At 44.3% G+C, this 19,819-nt stretch overlaps 1 protein-coding gene across 22 annotated transcripts in view; it reads right to left on the bottom strand.

The window, feature by feature from the left end:
• The window catches only part of RALY (RALY heterogeneous nuclear ribonucleoprotein), an 87,526-nt gene that overhangs the window by 30,528 nt on the left and 37,179 nt on the right, over nucleotides 1–19,819 (bottom strand). For 15 of the 22 annotated variants that reach the window (XM_074005072.1, XM_005568750.5, XM_074005077.1 and 12 more), the window contains one exon: nucleotides 18,306–18,388. The exons of the other annotated variants lie outside the window; for them this stretch is intronic. The gene's annotated coding sequence lies outside the window, so the exon portion shown is untranslated. The remainder of the gene's footprint in view (nucleotides 1–18,305; nucleotides 18,389–19,819) is intronic. 22 annotated transcript variants of the gene reach the window in all.

The raw sequence follows: 19,819 nt of genomic DNA, 5'->3' as shown, positions 1-19,819 counted from the left end.
TCTAAGTTAAGAGCACCTGTTTGGTGTCAGGAGCCCAAGACTTCTACATTCAATCCTGGTTCTGGCATGTACAATTCAGGGACTCTGGACCCCAGTTTACCCATCTGTAAAGCACACTTTGTCTACCCCACAAGTTGCTATGAGTAGCCAACGAAATAGTGGCTCAGAGAGCGCTCTGTAAATGGCATGAGATGGAACAGCAGGAGCTGATGGGAGCACAGGAGCACATGATCTTAAAAGTTTAGAGTCCAGTCTGAAGAACACCTGAAATAAGCTCCTTTCTTTCTCCCCAGTCAGTTTAGATCTGCTTTTTATACAGAGTAGACATTCTCTGCATTTCTAGTGACTGTGAAAAGGGGAAGAAGGGGACAATTTGCCACTAAGGAGGGGACAGAAAGAAAGGTTGCCATCTTTATACTTTTCAAAATAAGAGCATGGGATTTAGATTTACAATCCCAAATTCTGTTATTCAAAAGCTGTGAAACTATGAATAAGCCTCAACCTCTCTCTGTTTCCTCATCTGTACATTGTGGGGAAATTTCCTAAGTCATAAGATTACAATTAAGGTTCAATGAATTGATGATGTCAAAAGTGTTTTGAAATCCACAAAATGCCAAACAAACACCAATTATTACAAAGTTGTCTGTCTTCCCATCAGTTTATGAGCTACATAAGACAGTGGTTATTTACCATTTGACAGGTGAGATCATCAAAGCCCAGAGAAAGTGCTGAAAGTAACACACAGCTCAATTCTGACTTCCTACAGCAGAGGTAACTGTTCCTTTATTATAGGGGTTGCTAATTAGCCTGCTAGCCTCATTAAACTGACAGATCTCTGAGGGAGGGGACTACATACACCTTATGCGTTTTTGTACCCCAGTGCCCATCATGGCACATCTAAAAGATGTGAAGTGTTACTAGAATGATGACTAACATATTGGTAGCAGAAACATAACTAGAACTCAGGACTCCTAATCCCAGGTCTAGGGTTCTTTACAACCATGCAGTGGCCCAAACCTCATAGACTCGACTCGCCTTAACATCTCATTTCTTCCTCAATTCCTCCACTCTAGCAAGATTCAACTTCCCCTTCAGAGCCTGGCTTTCACAGATGCCAGTTCCTCAGCCTTAACCTTCCTCATCTCTCCTTGCTGAGTTAATTCCTATCCCTCTCTCAGACGTGGAGGCCTTTCTAATCTCTCCTAATACTGGATCAGGTATTTACTTTCCTCCATGGCTGTTTCGTTATTACAGACTCCTGGCACACAGAATGTGTTAAAAGTATCTGTTGAAGGCTGAATGAAACACTGGGTGTGGAAATCCAATGATGCAGAGAAAATATTCTTGACCTAGAAGTCATGCAGCCTGACTGATTCTAATTCTAACTCCACTACTAATGTGTTCATGACCTTGAGTAAGTCCTAGTTCTTCTTTGGACCATCTATAAATAAGTTATACTGCATGATCTCAGAAGGTCCCTCCATTGTTAAAAGCACATGAGACTTAGACTCATGTGAAGTCCTAGGGGTGAGGAGATTCTAAAGCCAGCTATATGCTCCATAGCATAGGAGGCCCAACACTCTCATCCCCCCAGGAGCACGAGGCACACGACTCTGCTGTCAGTAGCCTCCCAGTCCGTTGGTTTACTTAATTCCTCTTGATGAAGTGCCAAGAATAAATTGTAGGTGAGCAGCAGAGCATTTTAATGAGTCCAGAGCCTAATGAATCTTTTCCTTCCTGTGTCAATTAGAATTTCAAAGCTAGGATCCCCAAGGACCAATTTATTGGGAACAGAGAGAAGAAGCCTTTTGTTCATCAGCGGCTCCTGAGCTACCTGCTCTGCTCCTGTATCTCTGCTGTGTAACAATCCTGCTTACTCAGATACAACCCTGAGGCAAAGGTGGGGTTGGGGGTTGGTCAGGGAATCAGAGCAGTGCTGACGTTACTGCTACCTGCTAGAGATACTGGTCTTCAAAGAGCTAACAGTCACAGATCACCAGGCTATTCACCCAGCTAAGTATCTGGCATTGTGTGGTACCTATTTACCTAAATTATTTTAAATCCTCACAACCTCAAAAGCAGATATCCACCACACCATTTTACAGAAAAGGAAAAAGAGGATCTGAGAGATAAAGAAAGGATCAGCCTAAGGAACACAATTATTATAGTAAATGTCAGAGAAGGATTTGAATTCAGGTCTGTGTGACTCCGAAGACTAAAGCTCTATCAAACCAATACAACCCTGCCAGCAGCTGATGTGTTGAACGGCAGAGATGGCCCATGGTCAGCCATAGACACGTTAGGCATTTGCCACCAACACACTGTCTTTTGCCCAGGCACATGCAAGAGTGGCTGTGTATCACCAGTCCTTCCACTCGGTGGAGCTGGCAATCCTCCATCCCCAGAAGATAATCTAAGCAGAGTCACCATCAACACTGCCCCCTGCTCCCACCTCAGAAATCTTTTGATTTATTTGATTTGTGAGGAATTTTCAATCCTTGATCTAATGGTTCCCATGCACCCAGTTCTCCACCTCCCATACTGTCTGCTCTAAGTCACACAGGGCCAGCCCAGGTGCTACTGCTCTGTACTCAACAAAGATACATTTTCCAAGGTGAGCAGATAAGCAAGTCAGGTTTCCAAATTGTAACTAGTGTTGAATTTTAGGGCTCTAGCGGAAAAAACACATTAAGAGTAGAGGTCAAGACCAGGCGCGGTGGCTCATGCCTGTAATCCCAGCACTTTGGGAGACCGAGGCGGGAGGATCACCTGAGGTCCGGAGTTCGAGATCAGCCTGACCAACATGGAGAAACCCCATCGCTACTAAAAATACAGTATTAGGCATGGTGGCGCATGTCTATAATCCCAGCTACTCGGGAGGCTGAGGTAGGAGAATCGCCTCAACCCAAGAGGCAGAGGCTGCAGCAAGCCAAGATCGCACCACTGCACTCCAGCCTGGGCAACAAGAGTGAAACTCCACCTCAAAAAAAAAAAAAAAAAAAAAAAAGAAAAGAAAAGAAAAAAAGAGTGGAGGTCAAGTAGCTTGTCCAAGTTTACACAGTTAGAAAATCATAGAGCAACAACTGGAACACAGGTATATACTGAATTCTAACCTGGCCTCTATCTACATACAACAAGAGTAACACCAATATATAAAAAATGAGATCAGTGCTTTTTAAAAATTAACTTTTTATTTGGCGACAACTATGGAATCACATGCAGAGTTAAGTGCCTTTTAAAAGTACTGGACACTTAGCAAAGTGCCGGTCACACAGAATCTCTCCCAAGAAATGTTACCTATTAGGTATTAGGAAAAAGGGAAAGGGCATTCAGAAGGCACCTTTGAGGAGGAGTGAGTAAGAGGTTCTCTTTACCCAGTGCTTAAAGTATGTACACATACAATACCTTAAATAATTATTAGTAGCCTCATTTACAAACAGGAAAACCACTCTCAGAAGTCAAGTTGTCTAAGATTTCTTTGGTCCCAGCATGTGCCAAAGCTGGGATTCAAATCCAACTATATCCCACTCCAAACTTTATCCTCTTTCCACATTGCTTCTTTGGAGATAAGACTGGGGCTGGGCTTCAAAGACAAGCCTCCTGGATACAGACCAGTGGTTAAGAGTAGGCTGCCAGTTCAGGTGTGGGAATAATAGCATGAGCAAGGATGCAGAGTTAGCAACATGTCTTTGCAGAGGGTAGTAGTTCAAAGACACTGGCCTGAATCAAACAGTAAATTCACATGACAAAGACCAAATAAAAAGCTAAAGTGAGAGCAGGTGGCAGAGGGTCCTGGAATGCTACTAGCTGCTTGTGTCAATTACGTGGGTCACAACTTGATTCCCTTCTGCTGGAAACTGTAAGAAAAAGGGAACAGCACACAGAAAATGAAGAGCCAGACACCAGACAGCAAGAGAACTGGGGAAAGGAAATCAAGTTCTACTCCTAACTAGGTAAGTAGCCTTGGGCAGGCCAATTTCCCTCTCTGGATTTCTAATACCAGGGATTGAACTAAAAGATGTCCAAGGACCACTCTAGCCATGACCTTCCAGAAATCACTCTATTACCAAGTCATGTAAGCAAATGTAGGTCTGAGAAATGACAGAGAGCTGCATGAGGGAGATGAAAATGAAGGTATTAAATGAGATTCAAGTTAATCTTGGCCAAAAGACAGAAGATGGCAGGGAGCAAAGGCAGGGAGGCTGAACCAGAACCATACCAATCCTGGCCTGGCTCTTAACTTGATGTGTGATCCTGGCTACATGCCAACCTCATTTCCTCATCAGCCCAGTGGACCTCGGGGCCCTATGTTCTGGCCTCAGCTGCCCACTCTCCAGCCTTATCTCCTGCCTCTTTCCTCTTTACTGCTGCTGCTCCAGCCACACTGGCTGCCTTCTAATTATTTTACAAACATGTTCTTGCATCAGGGCCTTTTCACCTGCTCTTCTCTAAGCTGGTAATGATCTTCCTCCTTAGAGAGGTCTACTCTGGCCACTTTTTAACACTTTACTCCTGCTTATCTTTCTTCATAATGCATATGGAATTACATAATTGATTTACTAATTTTTTTATTGTCTCCCTCATTAAAACAAGTTCTATGCTGGGCACAGTGGCTCACACCTGTAATCCCAACACTTTGGGAGGCCTCCGAGGCAGGAGGATCGCTTAAACCCAAGACATTGAGACCATCCTAGGCAACAAAGGGAGACCCTGGTTCTATACAAAAAAATTTTTAAATTAGCTAGGTGTAGTGGTGCATGCCTGTAGTCCCAGCTATTCAGGAGGCTGAGGTAGGAGGATTGCTTAAGCTCAGAAGGTCAAGGCTGCAGTGAGCCATGATCACGCCACCACACTCCAGCCTGGGTGACAGAGTGAAACCCTGTCTCAATAAATAAATAACAAGTTCCATGAAGGCAGTCCTTGTTTTGTTCACTACTATATCCCAGTTCTATGGGCAGTATCAGCCATCTGCTGAATGGATAACTGAATGTACGTAAGTATAAACACTGTCCCTAAGGTCCCTTCCAATGCTGGCTTTCTGTGACTAACATATCGGCTTGTAGGACTGGGGAACATCTCAGGAGTTCCAAGCCTAGGTAAGCTTAGGTCCAATCTGTCTTTCTGGCTTCAATTTTTGATATTTGCTTGGCCCCAATGGTTCTTCAAATGTTCATACACATGCCAGGCGTGGTTGCTCACGCCTGTAATCCCAGCACTTTGGGAGGCCGAGGTGGGTGATCACCTGAGGTTAGCAGATGACCTGAGGTTGGGAGTTCGAGACCAGCCTGACCAACATGGGAAAACCCCGTCTCTACTAAAAATACGAAATCAGCCAGGTGTGGTGGCGCATGCCTGTAATCCCAGCTACTAGGGAAGCTGAGACAGAAGAATCACTTCAACGCAGGAGGTTGCAGTGAGTCGAAATCACACCATTGCCACTCCAGTCTGGGCAACAAGAGCAAAACCCCATCTCAAAAACAAACAAACAAAAAGGTAATGCACATACTAACACAGAGCTACATACTCGCACAAATAGACAAATATATATCACCTAATTAATGAAGTATTACTGTATGCTATGTGTGAAACACAGTACATACACAATAGCCTCCAATATTAGGTCCTTCAGAGTTTGACCCCAACTTACTTTGGTAACTTTAACCCTAACCACAGTCCCATTCCTGAACTCTTATACTCTGGCTACAATGGACTGTTTTCCCTTCTCTGAAACACACACATAAGCTTCTGTGCCTCTGTCCTCACTGGTCTCTCTGCTTAGAAGTTACAGTCTCCCCTTTACAATTACCAAATGCCTCATCTTTGAAGTCCAACTCAAATATTACCTCTTCTGGGAGGTATTCCTTCATCTCTCAGGTAGTGGTCCCCTCCAAGCTCCTAAAGCACTCTCCATGTTTCCATTCAGAGTGATTATCGCTCTAGCCTACTTACTTTACCTTCCTGTCCTTCATCAACTACAGGCTCCAAAATCCTTAACCATGTGTTTGGTTACTCCTTATTCCTAAGACTTATTTCTGTGCCCAGCACAAAGGTTTACCAAATTAAATCTTAACATGGCCCCACAACAAAGAATGCTTCCTAACCTTCATATTGTCCCAAAGATGGTTTCTCTAATATTCCTACCCACTAGTATGAACCCCTATGGAACAGGGTATGAGAAGAGGGTTGGAGAAAGGACTGGAAAGAACAGGGAGAAAGAGTCTTTGCAGAACCTCAAATTTCATGCTACTAAGATTAGATTTTAGAGGTTTCATGAGCAAGGAAGTCATAGGAATAAGATCTGTGTCTTAAAAGCTATGGAGAGAGAAAAGGTTGTATTTCAGGGTAAAGACTAGACATGGAGCGGCAAGTGAGTTGATAATTAAAACGCTGCCAGAGACAGATTATTAAGATCTGGCCTTGGGTGGTAGCAGTGGGCACGGAAAGATGGACAAAACATGTTCAGAGACAAAACCACATAATGAAAGCAGCTGCTTATTCTGAGTAGAACTGGCTCTGCACATAAAAGAAACTTCTTCCAAATGGAAATCTGTAACCTCTTTGCATCCAAGATGGTCCTGAGGGTGAGACCACAAGCAAGAAAAGAGCCTCCTTGAACAGGGGAAGAAAAAGAAGCAAGTCTAGGGTTAGCAAAGGCCAAATTCCAGGCCACTGAGCAGGGCTGCAAGGAGAGCGAACTCAAGATCTTGCTGATGGCTGCTGACTGCAGAAACTTTAGTAAAGAGGTCAGGTCTGTTCCCTGAGCAGAAAGCTGCCTTCCTGGGTTGGGATGGCTCTAGCTGGCTTTAACACAAGAGGTTCTGATCATTTTCAGTGGTTGTATGTTAAGGAAAATTATCCAAAATTCGGAAGTAAGGCAAAAAGATGATTGTGTGACCACTTAAAGTCATGTTAGACACATTGTTTATTATGAACGGAGTCATCTGACACTCTTGGGAAACGGAATTTTGTTATTCTTCACAAATGATTAGGGTCCAAATGTTTTAAAACTCTGCAGTTAGAGGTTAATGTGTAAAAAACTAAGAAGGTATACCTTTTATATGCAGACAAAATAACTTCAAAGGTTATATTTTCATCAGGGCACTAACCAAAACAATCTTATTTCAGCAGTCCTTCTTTCATTAACAACCTAAATACAGTTTCACAGCTATTCTACTTCTGCTGGTTTCCACATTAAACAATTAAACAAAACTTGACACACGCTCGCTCTATGTATGAAAATTATGCCCTGACCGAGGCACACACATTCACAAGCCTGCCTACCTCACAAGAACCAGACGTCATGAGGCAAGAGAAGCCTGACACCCAGGCACAGGATGCTAGTCAAGTGTTAGAAGTGGTCACTTAACGAAATGACATAATGACATAGGATAGTAAAAAGGACACAAGGCAGAGAGTCAGGGCACCTGCCACTAATTCACTCTGTGACCCCGGCACATTATTCTCCTTTGCTGGGCTTCAATTTAACAATGATAAAATGGGAAAGTTGGTTCAGGTCAGTGTTGTTTTACAAACTGTGATCCTGGGAACCCTGAAGTTTAAGGCAGCTGCCTCGGGGGGTTGTCTTTGTTTGGTAAGGGTAGTGGGGAGGCTGAGCTACTAGGCCTCTTGCTGCTGCTTCAGCCAAAGCAGCTGTGTTTGGTGGTGGTTTTTTTTTTTTTTAAAGACGGTGTCTTGCTGTGTTGCCCAGGCTAGACTGCAGTGTCTTGATCTCGCCTCACTGCAATCTCCACCCACTCCGGCTCAAGCGATCCTCCCACCTCAGCCTCCCAAATAGCTGGGATTACAGACTTGCGCCACCATGCCTAGCTAATTTTTGTATTTTAGTAGAGACAGGGTTTTGCCATGTTGACCAGGCTGGTCTCGAACTCCTACCTCAGATGATCCACCCGCCTCGGCCTCCTAAAGTGTTGGCATTACAGGCATGAGCCACCGCACCCAGCCAGAAGCTCTGTTTTGGAGTTATATGTTTTAAAAAAGGGCTACTATGTAAACTTGATGACTGTCAATTAAGGTCCCTTCCCACTCTGATATCCTAAAATTCCATGATTTTATGGCAACTGATCCTGGGGAAAATACAGAGACAAAAAATATCTCCTATCACCCTGTGCCTAAAAATAACACCCTATAAGGGTTCAAAGTAAGTCCCTAGCAATTGAGTATGAATGAGTGAGGAGGGGGACAAGAGGGCAGAGGAAGGCTCAGAAAAAGACAGAAACTAAGGGCCTGCTCCTTTTGCAACTGGAGACTGGGTAGGTCCAACGCCAGGGAGAAAACCCTCTCAGGGAAGACTTAGCCTCACTGGCATTATCAAGACTAAAGATTTGGACTCTAGCCCCTGGCTCTGTCACATAAAGGCAGATTCCTTCAGTTTCTTCACAGTACGGTTTCTTGAAGGTAAATCGCTTTGCAAACTGCTGAGTACAGATTTGAGAACCTATCAGAACAATCTTAGTCCTAACATCTTTTGTGTGTGCATGTCTCCGCTCCTGCCAGGTCCCTGGAGGAGACTTATCACAGTCGAGGAGTACAGACCCTCTCCCTTTCCTTCCCTGTACTTCAGAGTTGGGCATACAAGTAGAGGTTATTGCTTGAAATACTCTCTCCATTCAACTTTAAAAAGGACAAATATACTTTTCACTAGGGACTCAGTTCCATGATCACGATGGAAACATGGCCTCTCTCACTTAGTGCTTGGATCTTTGGGCTCTATACCTGGGTTCTGGAGAAGTTGGTTTGAGGCACAGAGTGCAGAAACTCTCAGGAAAATACACTGAAGGCATGGAAGACATTCTTATTACACTCAGGGCACCAAACGCCTCTTCTTGGGTACTCCCAGACGCACTACACTCCTGGAAGGGAGGCCAGGGAGGCAGTGTGATACTCAGGAAAGAGCTTACCTTACGGCTTAGTCGATAGGGTCAGGACTCAGTTCAAACTCTAGCTCTTTTAGAGACTAGATATGGCTTCAGTAAATTCATTCACTTCACTGAGCCTCAGCTTTCCCCTCTGGAGCTATTAATAGCTTAATGAGTTATTAAGGGAGATAATCTATTTAAAGTACCTGTCACAATACCTGGCACACAGTATGCACACAATAAATGTTACTCAAGAGAGAAAGGGCAAACTAGCGAAAGTTTGAATGTGATTCACATGATAGGTGGGGAAGACTCGGAGATGAACCCCAGCCAGCAGCAGATCAGAGCTGTGAGTGGCTCAGAATGGGAATGGGCTGATTTGGAGAGTGTTGTGCTATTCTAAGAGCATCTGGATCCTGTACCAGCCAAAGCAAATCAAACAGGAGTGCTTATGGAGCGCTTGTTTCTAAAACAAGTACGGGCTGTGTTATTGACACACGCCACAGGGGAATTGAGAGGGCTGTTGGCAGAGATGTTAAAAAAGCTGACATGCTTTCAGTTCCAATCTTTGCTACCATATCCATATGGGCACAACTGACCTTGGCTCTAGAGGGGAAAAAAACTCTGGAACGAGACACAAGAGATTTGGATTTGGGTGAGAACCTGAACCTGACTTCACCTCTTGGGCCTCAGTTTTTTCTTTCCTCTTCTAAAATAATTCTGTGTGCTGAATCTGTTATCACCATTGCACTTTTTTTTTTTTTTTTCTCCCCCAAGATGGGAGTCTCACTCTGTTGCCCAGGCTGCAGTGCAGTGGCAAGATCTCTCCTCACTGCAACCTCCACCTCCTGGGTTCAAGCGATTCTCCTGCCCCAGCCTCCCAAGTAGCTGGGATTACTGGCACATGCCACTGCGCCCAGCTAATTTTTGTATTTTTAGTAGAGACGGGGTTTCACCATGTAGACCAGGATGGTCTCGACCTCTTGACCTCATGATCCTTCCTCCTTGGCCTCCCAAAGTGCTGGATTACAGGCGTGAGCCACCATGCCCAGCCCATTATTGCACTTTTAAATGATGATGATATGGTTCAGAAAGATTAAGCTAATACTGGCAGGAATTTGAATTCAGGGTCAGCTGTTAAGCCTGTAGTCTTTCTTCTCTGTTGCATTATCTCTCAGTGTTAAACGAGGGAGTAGGATCAGGTGAACCAAGGCATCTCTAGATGAAAACTGAATGGCCTGAAATTATAGTTTCAAGAGCATTCTGAATACCCTAGGGCTAGACAAACCCTGTCTGGTTAAAAAGCCTTCTCATAAATGAAATCCTCAGTACTAAAGGCAAAAACTAGAGTACAAACACAAGAGCCAGAAAAAAGGGGCCAATGAAATTTCAGAAAGTTAGTCCTGAAAAGGCCCTTGGAGAATACAATGCCTAACTCATTTTTACAGATGGGGATATGGAGGATGCAAGGAGAAACAGCGTGACTGGGAAAACCCAGTGAGTGGGTGATAGAGCACAATCTGGGTCCTATGCCTCATGGCCCCTCTCTCACACTTGCTAGCTACTCAGTTTCCAACCTTCTAGGCCATTATGATTTTCTTTTTGACATTTATTTTCCAAATGCTGGGTGACAGGCAGGTCACTGCCCTGCAGCAGACTCCCAGCCACTTCTAACACCTTACTATAGATAGTGGCTCTTTGTTTTTAACTGGTCCTGCTGCAGGCTTAAGCAGGACCGAAGCTGAGACTTCTCTTGGGTCCCTGTTGACTCTTTAATCTTTTTGGACCACAGACCAATGTGCCTTTGGAGACACAGAACAGGAAGAAACATCAGCAATTATGGACCAACTTTCCACCTCATTCCCTGTTTGCAGAACTGAGGAAAAAGAGGCCCAGGTATAAAATGCTTTCCCAGGTTTGAGTCAGTAGAACGGGGTTAAGAGCCTGGGTCGCCACACTCTCCTACTTCAATCTGATGCTCAACACATGGTATCAGAATTTATTCCAATCACTAGTGATTGACCACCAAGCCAAGCCAGGTATTTTCTTCATCATCTCCTACTAGCAACACGATCGCTATATAAAGTAGGCATTACTTTATATGAGGAAACTACAGCTTAGACAAGTTAGTCACACAGAAAACAAATGTCAGATCAAGGACCCAAATCTTGGTATTAAGAATACACACAATAGTGGGAAAGATGCAGTTACTTAATCTTCCTAAAGACGAATTATGTCACAGATATCTTTTATCTTTTACCTCTTGCCCTATGTACTCAGAATTGTTGACTCTTGACAGATTATGTTAATTGGGGATATGGGAGGTGGCAATGAGGGGAAGGATGGATAGTGGAGACTCAAATAATACAATGACAGATAATTCCAAAGAAGCAATTTCTGCTTTGTGTTAATGGGGTAAAGTAAGTTTTGAGCACCCCCCAATCTGTCCCATTCGATAAGTCCCCTTTATTCACTTCTTACTCATCTCAAAGTTCTAGAACCACCATTGCTCACAGACCATGGTTTCTTGAGCTTTGTTATCCAGCTTAGATTTTGTTCTCTTGGCAATGTTCTTAGGCTCAGGACCCTGTCTCACTGCCACAGCCAAAATCCCTAGAACTGCCCTCCAGTTAATCTAACCTACAGGTCCCTCTCCTGTTTGGCTGTTCTGCTCTGGCCTGCTGCTCCAAAGGGACAAAAGGATCTTCTTTAGTTTTAATGAAAACTGGGGAAGGGAACAGGGGAACCCAGGACCTCATAGCGCTCAGAGCCCTTTGCATGCGATTCCTTTTCCCCAAGCAAGCTGTAGGTTATTGCTTTGCTATGACAGCAATCCTCAAGCAAGCCAGCTGTTTCTGGAACCAAAGTAATAAAATATGGCCAAAATCCTCGGGTGGAGAGTGAATAGGAACAGCTGTTTCTTACATGAGCTGCTCTGGCAGCCTCCCCCCATCAGATCCCCGCTCCTACACAGAATTCTCTAGGAGCCATCTGATGATTACACTGGCAGACAATGAGTCTCTTGCCCTTTCTAAGCCACCAGGTCCACCTTGGTCAAACATTCATCCCCATACCTTGAAGGACAATGATGCACTGCTACTGCTCCTAGACCTTCTCAGACTCTATCCCAGGTCCCTAACACTGTAATTACTAACATTAATAGTCTTGTACATTTGTACACTATCCAATGGTCTTATATAGCACTTACCTGAAATGTGCTTTACACAGTAGGCTGGGTAGAAACTATTATTCCTTGTTTATAGATGAGGAAACTAAAGGTCACGAGTAAGTCCCCAGCAAGCCCAGGCATTGCTCAGAGCCCCTCCCACCTCAATGTTACCTATGGCATCTGCACTGTAACCCTTATTTAATGGAATCAAATCTCTGCTTAGAATTTCAGTTGTAACAGGCAAAACAGGTGTTCAGAAAGGTCCCCCAAAAGCCACTGTGAAGCCTCTGAAGTCCATGAGGTAGGCAGCTGTCTCTTCTAGCTCTTTATCAGGGAACCTTCCTCAGAAGCCTGGGAGGCCCTGGCTTGCCAAGTGTCACCTCACTTCCTGCTACACCACCCCCATATGTCTTACTTGAAGCTCAGCCTGCCTCACTGCCCGCCCAGTGCTGATTTTGGGGAGGTAGGGTCCAGGCTGCCAGGCGCTATGGGTCTAGCCCTAGCACTCTCTCTACTGGTAACACATATACACTGTAGGCCACTTGTCTTCCCTATTGTTTCTGAATCAGGCCCCCTCTGAAGTTTGATACTTCTCCAGAGGCTACTGTATCAGAAGGAGCAAACTGACAGTCCACTGGTATAGTCAAGCCTGAAGAATTGTTTGGTTAGGGGTGTATTGTGCCTCAAAATTTAATAAACTAATCCTTAAGAAAATAGAAAAGCAGCCGGGCGCGGTGGCTCAAGCCTGTAATCCCAGCACTTTGGGAGGCCGGGACGGGCGGATCACGAGGTCAGGAGATCGAGACCATCCTGGCTAACACGGTGAAACCCCATCTCTACTAAAAAAAAATACAAAAAAACTAGCCGGGCGATGTGGCGGGCGCCTGTAGTCCCAGCTACTCGGGAAGCTGAGGCAGGAGAATGGCGTAAACCCGGGAGGCGGAGCTTGCAGTGAGCTGAGATGGGGCCACTGCACCCCAGCCTGGGCGACAGAGCGAGACTCCGTCTCAAAAAAAAAAAAAAAAAAAAAAAAAAGAAGAAACTAGAAAAGAGCAAACTAGACCCAAAGCAGCAGAAATTAGAAAATAATAAAAACACAAGTAAAAAATCAATGGAAAAGAAAACAATGAAACTAAAAGTTGGTTCTTTGAAAACACAAGCAAAATGAACAAACCTGTATCTAGACTGACCAAGAAAAAAAAAAAAAGACACAAATTACCAACAAATTAGACAACTTGGGTGAAATGGAAACATTCCTAAAATACACAAATTATCAAAAGTGACTCAAAAACAAATAGAAAATCTAAGTAGATTTAACAAGTAAGACATTTGAATTAGTAATTTTAAACTCTTCCAACAAAGACAAGCCCAGGCCCATGTGGCTTCACTGATGAATTCTATCAAACAATTAAAGAAGAAATAATACCAATCCTTTACAAACTCTTTCAGAAAACAGAGGAGCAGGGAACATATCAATTCATTCCATGAGGTCACCCTAATGCCAAAAGCAGATAAAGACCTAAGAAAACTACAGAACAGTATTCCCCAGCAAATCAAATCTAACTCCATATAAAAAGGATTATACACTACAACCATGTGGGATTTACTCTAGGAATGTGAAGTTGATTTAATATCTGAAAATTAATTAATGTAATGTCAATGTAGAATAAAGAACAAAGACCATAAAATCAACAAAATCTAACACCCATCCATAATGAAACCTCTTAATAAACTAGGAATAAAAGGGAACTTCCTTAGCCTGAACACCACACAATGGTGAAAGATGGAATACTTTCCTCCTAAAATTGGGAACAAGGTAAGGAAGGCTGCCTGCTCTTACCACATCTGTAGCCACATGGCCTCCTTTCGTTCCTCAGACACAAGAAGCACGCTCTTATTTCAGGACCTCTGAACTTGCTGAACTCTATGCCTAGAATGTTATTCCCCCAAAGATACATATAGCTCACTACTCTAATTCTTACATATTTCGGCACAAATTTCACTTTCTGAGAGGCCTTCCTTAATAATCCAGTGTCTCCCTATTCCCTTACCCTGCTTTATTTTTCTTCAGATTTATTTGTTTATCTGCTTTCCTCTACTAGAACATAAACTACAGAGAAAAAACTATTCTATTCACTGCTACACCTCAAACACTTGAAACTGTGACTGGTATATGACAGACAATCCAATACTCACTGAATGAATGAATAAATGTGTATCTTCAAAACGAAAAATGTCTATAGGAGAATGAATAAAAAGGAGTAGCGGGGGACTACTAGCTTAAGAGCCTGAGAAGGACCAGGGTTTCAGGTAGTGGGGAAAGAGCCAATGTAGGATATAATAGAAAAAAACTTGGTTTTCTGGAGCCAGATTCTTCTGGGTTCTAAGCTTAGCTCTTCTGATCACTGCTTACACGTCCCTCTCTAACTCTCAAGTAATTTATTAAATAAGAATATCACCACCTACCTCCCAAGTTGCTATGAAAATGAAATATATTTATGTAAAGCATTCAGTATAGTGTTGGATAATATATAGTAGACACTATAAATACTTAACATTTTCTGAAAACTTTGGCTTTCAAGAGGAACCCAAAACCACCACAGAATTACCCAGCCCCACCCTCATCTTACTGAGGGACACAGTTATGGAGGTGCTGCTCCTAAATTAAGTGGCCTCCAGACTGTTGTTTTAACTTACTCTTCTTTCACTCCTCCCCTTTCAGTCAGCTTTCAGCTCTCACCCCTAGATGGGATTAATATAGCAGCTCTTCTCCCTTTTTTGATATGCTGCTTTTAATCTTATGGGGTTTTAGAAACCAAATGCTAAACTTGTTACAACAACACGTAAAAATAAGAATAAATGGCCAGGCGCGGTGGCTCACACTTGTAATCCCAGCACTTTGGGAGGCCGAGACGGGTGAATCACGAGGTCAGGAGATTGAGACCACCCTGGCTAACACAGTGAAACCCCGTCTCTACTAAAAATACAAAAATTAGCTGGGCATGGTGGCGGGCGCCTGTAGTCCCAGCTACACAGGAGGCTGAGGCGGGAGAAAGGTGTGAACGCAGGAGGTGGAGCTTGCAGTGAGTGGAGATCGTGCCATTGCACTCCAGCCTGGGCGACAGAGTGAGACTCTGTCTCAAAAAAAATAAAAATAAAAAATAAGAATAAATTAGCACTGTGCAAATACTTAAGGATGACAATGCTTTACTTCCCTCTTGTTTTTCAGTTGGACTCTGGAAAAATGAGGCTGTTAGATAAATAAGCTATTATATGGGTAGCTTATCATATATAAATGTATATATTATACATTGATTTACATGGAATCGTTCATATTTTAGAAGTTAATAGTGGAGCTTCTTCACAGAGCAGTTGTTACAGGAAGCATATAAGATCCAAGCTTGGCACCCAGGCCAGGGAAAGGCCAGAAGCTGTAGAACTTTACATTAACAAGGCAAAAAGAAGTGGCAGCAAGAGCCTGGATATTCAGAGTACGAGGGAAGGTAGGGGTCAAAACCCTCTGTGCACTCTCAGGCAGATAGAAGAACAGAATATCCATTGTTAAAACCCAGTATGAAGAGAATGGTCTCCATCGTTGGTAAATGGGGAGAACAAGATGGTAGAAAAACTGGAATGACCATGGCCTCCATAAAATGTGAGGCTACAGCACAAGAGCCTTTTTCACTAGCAGTAAGCAGGGGCAGGCAGGGAACCTAGGGTCAAAGGAGTAATAGCCTTCTTCAAGAGATGACAGCAGGGAACGAGGCAACACCTCAGTGGAGTGCCGACTCCTGTTGGGATGGGCTCTTGGGAACTGCTGTAGTATCCTATGCCAGGGTTCATGAGTGCACTTAAACCTGCACTCTGCAGCCCACACACTGCAAATCGTGGCTGCCTGTGCTACCTGGCTTTGTCATCTGTGCCCTGGAATCCTCTTCCTTAAGGAAAAACTAAGCTACGGGTAGGGCCTACAAAAGAAAGGAGAGGAGGAGAAGGGCATAAGAGAAGATTTACAGTGAAAAATTTCCAAAGGAAAATCCTCCCGTTTACTTTTGGGGAATGGGGTGGCAAACAGGTCAGGGACTGAGATGCCATAGATACTATTATATTTTGGATGCTGGACTCCTCCAAACCTCTTGCTGAAATCTGATCCCCAATGTTTAAGGTGGGACCTAATGGGAGGGGTTTGGATCATTGGGGGCAGATCCCTCATGAACGGATTAATCCCCTACCTGGAAGGAGGGTAGGGGAAGCGAGTGAATTCTCACTCTTTTCGTTCCTGTAAGAGATGGTTGTTAAGAAGAGCCTAGCATCTCCCATCTCCCTCTCTTACCATCTGATTTCTAGCCACAGCAGTTCCCTTTCCACCACAGTAGAAGCAGCCTAAGGCCCTCATTGAGTGCAGACACCCAATCTTGAACTTTTCCAGACATCCAAATTGTGAGACAAATAAATCTTTCTTCTTTATAAATTACTCGGCCTCAGGTACTCCTTTATAACAACATAAAACGAGCTAAGACAGACACTTAAAATGCTTTCCTCTCACTTTCTTGTTTCATTCATGCTGCTTTACAATTCACAAAGCTTTCCAACTTGCATTTCTCATTTGATTCTCTGTAACATACCTGCATGGTTGGTGCACACACGAAAGACATGAGGGGACAAGGAGGCACTCCGACTTTACATATAGGGGAATGAAGACTGTCCAAGGGCACATGTTGAAAGAAGATAAAAACCCAGGTTTCTCAACTTCAAGCCAGTACTCAGGTCCTTATCCTGTACTGGCCCAAGTGTTTATGAGATACCATGTGTTACAGATACATTCTTCTTGTTCTGGTCACTTTAGCCTGGGCCTCTGCCTGCTTGAAGGTTCTTCCTATCTTTCAGTCTAGTAGCTCCCCTCACTAGAAATACCACTGCTCAGAGGGACCCCCAACTCCTACCTGCCCTGTTCAGCCCCTCAACTGAATCTCCTTTCTGAATCCCTAAGTCTGCCTTCTTGAACTTTGTAAGAAAATTCAGAATTAAAGAGGGAAATTAGCGGCCCAACGAAAGCCTGTCAGGTCAGGAAGAACAATGGCATTTATGGTCAGACTGACCTGGGTTCTAACATCAGCTTTATGGATTCCCAGGTGTGAACCCAGGGCAAATTATTTCAGTTCCTGAGCCTCAATTTCCTCATCTATAAAATGAGGTTTCAGAGCAGGCTGTGGTGGTACATGCCTATAATCCCAGCTACTCAGGAGGCTGAGGCAGGAGGATCACTTGAGCCTAGGAGTTTGAGACCAGCCTAGGCAACACAGTGACACCTGTCTCCCAAAAACAAAAATAAAACCCCACACAAACAAAAAGGTATTTTGTCTAGATTGACATCAGTAACACAGTAAGTTCTTAATGTGTGGATTTTCCTTCCTTCTCACCATCTGCAGGTTCCCCTGACATCCCATTTATAAAGCCCTAATCACTCCACTCTCACCATTATTCATACAACATTTTGCAGAACTGAAGAAACTACAGGATTTTCTGGTGCTGACCTATGAGCTTGGCAGATCACAGTAAAAACTAAATCTAAGAAAGTCTCTAAGGGGCCAGGCGCGGTGGCTCACACCTGTAATCCCACCACTTTGGGAGGCTGAGGCAGGCGGATCACCTGAGGTCGGGAGTTCGAGACTAGTCTGACCAACGTGGAGAAACCCCGTCTCTACTAAAAAATATGAAATTAGCCGGGCATGGTGGTGCATGCCTGTAATCCTAGTTATTCAGGAGGCTGAGGCAGGAGAATTGCTTGAACCCGGAGGCAGAGGTTGCAGTGAGCCAAGATAGCACCATTGCACTCCAGCCTGGGCAACAAGAGTGAAACTCTGTCCCCCCTCTACCCCTCCCCCCAAAAAATCTCTAAGGGCTGTGAGGTCATGTTAAAGAGCTTGTGAGAGGACAGGTACAGCCACCAGGTCCCAGGATAGCTCCCCACCCGCCACATCCCAGCAGAAAGCAGCTAGCAGAAGCAAGAAGGAAGCAGACCTGCTCTGCCTTACTCATGGTAAATGATCCCAGACATTCTTGTGGCAGCTCTAGGAGAGCAGTCTCAACCCTCCTCCCAGTTCAGAAGGTTACCTGTGCAACATCCGATCTCTTAGACATGGAGTAGGAAGATAATCACTTGTGAGTTATCTGTACTGAAGGTAAAAACAATTCCCAAACTAGTTACCCTCCATGTTGGCCTAAGCTTGCCCAGAGCTTTCCCAGGCACCCTCACTCACCAGTAACAATGCTGAGCTTAGCCAGCCGTTTCCTCCTTTGGGTTACAGGGTCAGCACCACTTGCCTCCGGGAATAGGGCTCACCTATAATAGAGAGAAAAGTCCATTAGGGGTGCTGCTCAGAACAGGCAGCAGGCATTCAAAATTTCTTTTTCTTTTTTTTTTTTTTGAGACGGAGTCTCGCTCTGCCGCCCAGGCTGGAGTGCAGTGGCCCCATCTCAGCTCACTGCAAGCTCCGCCTCCCGGGTTCACGCCATTCTCCTGCCTCAGCCTCCCGAGTAGCTGGGACTACAGACGCCCACCACCGCGCCCGGCTAGTTTTTTGTATTTTTTAGTAGAGACGGGGTTTCACCGTGTTAGCCAGGATGGTCTCGATCTCCTGACCTCGTGATCCGCCCGTCTCGGCCTCCCAAAGTGCTGGGATTACAGGCTTGAGCCACCGCGCCCGGCAATTTTTAAATTTTTTTATTTTAGTAGAGACAGGATTTCACCGTGTTGGTCAGGCTGGTCTCAAACTCCTGACCTCAAATGATCCGTCTGCCTTGGCCCCCCAGAGTGTTGGGATTACAGGAGTGAGCCACCGCGTCTGGCCCAAAATTTCTAACCTTACACATTTTGCATCCTAGCAAAAGACAGGTCAATTATTTACAGCATATAATTTCAAGTAGTGCTAAGTGCCATAAAGAAAAATAGAGCAGGCCTGGCGTGGTGGCTCATGCCTGTAGTCTCAGCACTTTGGGAGGCCGAGGGGGGCGGATCACCTGAAGTCAAAAGTTCAAGACCAGCCTGGCCAACATGGTGAAGCCCTGCCTTTACTAAAAATACGAAAAAAAAAAATTAGCCAGGCATGGTGGTGGGCGCCTGTAATCCCAGCTACTTGGGAGGCTCAGGCAGGAGAATCACTTGAACCTGGGAGGGGGAGGTTCCAGTGAGCCGAGATCACGCCACTGCACTCCAGCCTGGGCAACAAGAGCAAGACTCCATCTCAAAAAAAAAAAAAAAAAGGAAAGGAAAGCAAGGTAAGGGACTAAAGAATGACAAAAGGTAAGGGTGAAGTCTATTTTAGATAAAATGGTCAGGGAGGGGCCTCTATGAGGGGTGACATCCAGAGAGATTTGAATGAAGTGAGGGGATAAGACATGCAAAGATCTGAGGGAAAAGTGTTCCAGGGAGAGAATAGCAAGTACAAAGGTCCTGTGGCCTTGGTATGTTTAAGGAACAAGGAGACTAATAATATAGCTAGAATGGAGTCACAAGGAAAATGAGGTATACTAGAAACACAAGAAGGAATTTGTTCTGTATTTTACGTATGAGAAAACTAAGGCTCAGAGATTAGGTTACTTGCCCAAGATCAAAATAAGTCAAGTGGTAAAACTGGGAGTCAAACTCAGGTCTTCCAGACAACTCTAACTGTCACTTGTGGCCCAGGCTCCTCCAGGCTTAGATAACCTAGATTCTAGCTGAGACAAACTTTCAAGCACTCTGAGATTTATTTCAGGTTTCTTTGCTCAGACC

This window comes from Macaca fascicularis, chromosome 10 (genome assembly GCF_037993035.2).
Source record: "Macaca fascicularis isolate 582-1 chromosome 10, T2T-MFA8v1.1".
Classification (NCBI taxonomy): domain Eukaryota; kingdom Metazoa; phylum Chordata; class Mammalia; order Primates; family Cercopithecidae; genus Macaca; species Macaca fascicularis.
This window is presented reverse-complemented; position numbering and strand designations above follow the sequence as displayed.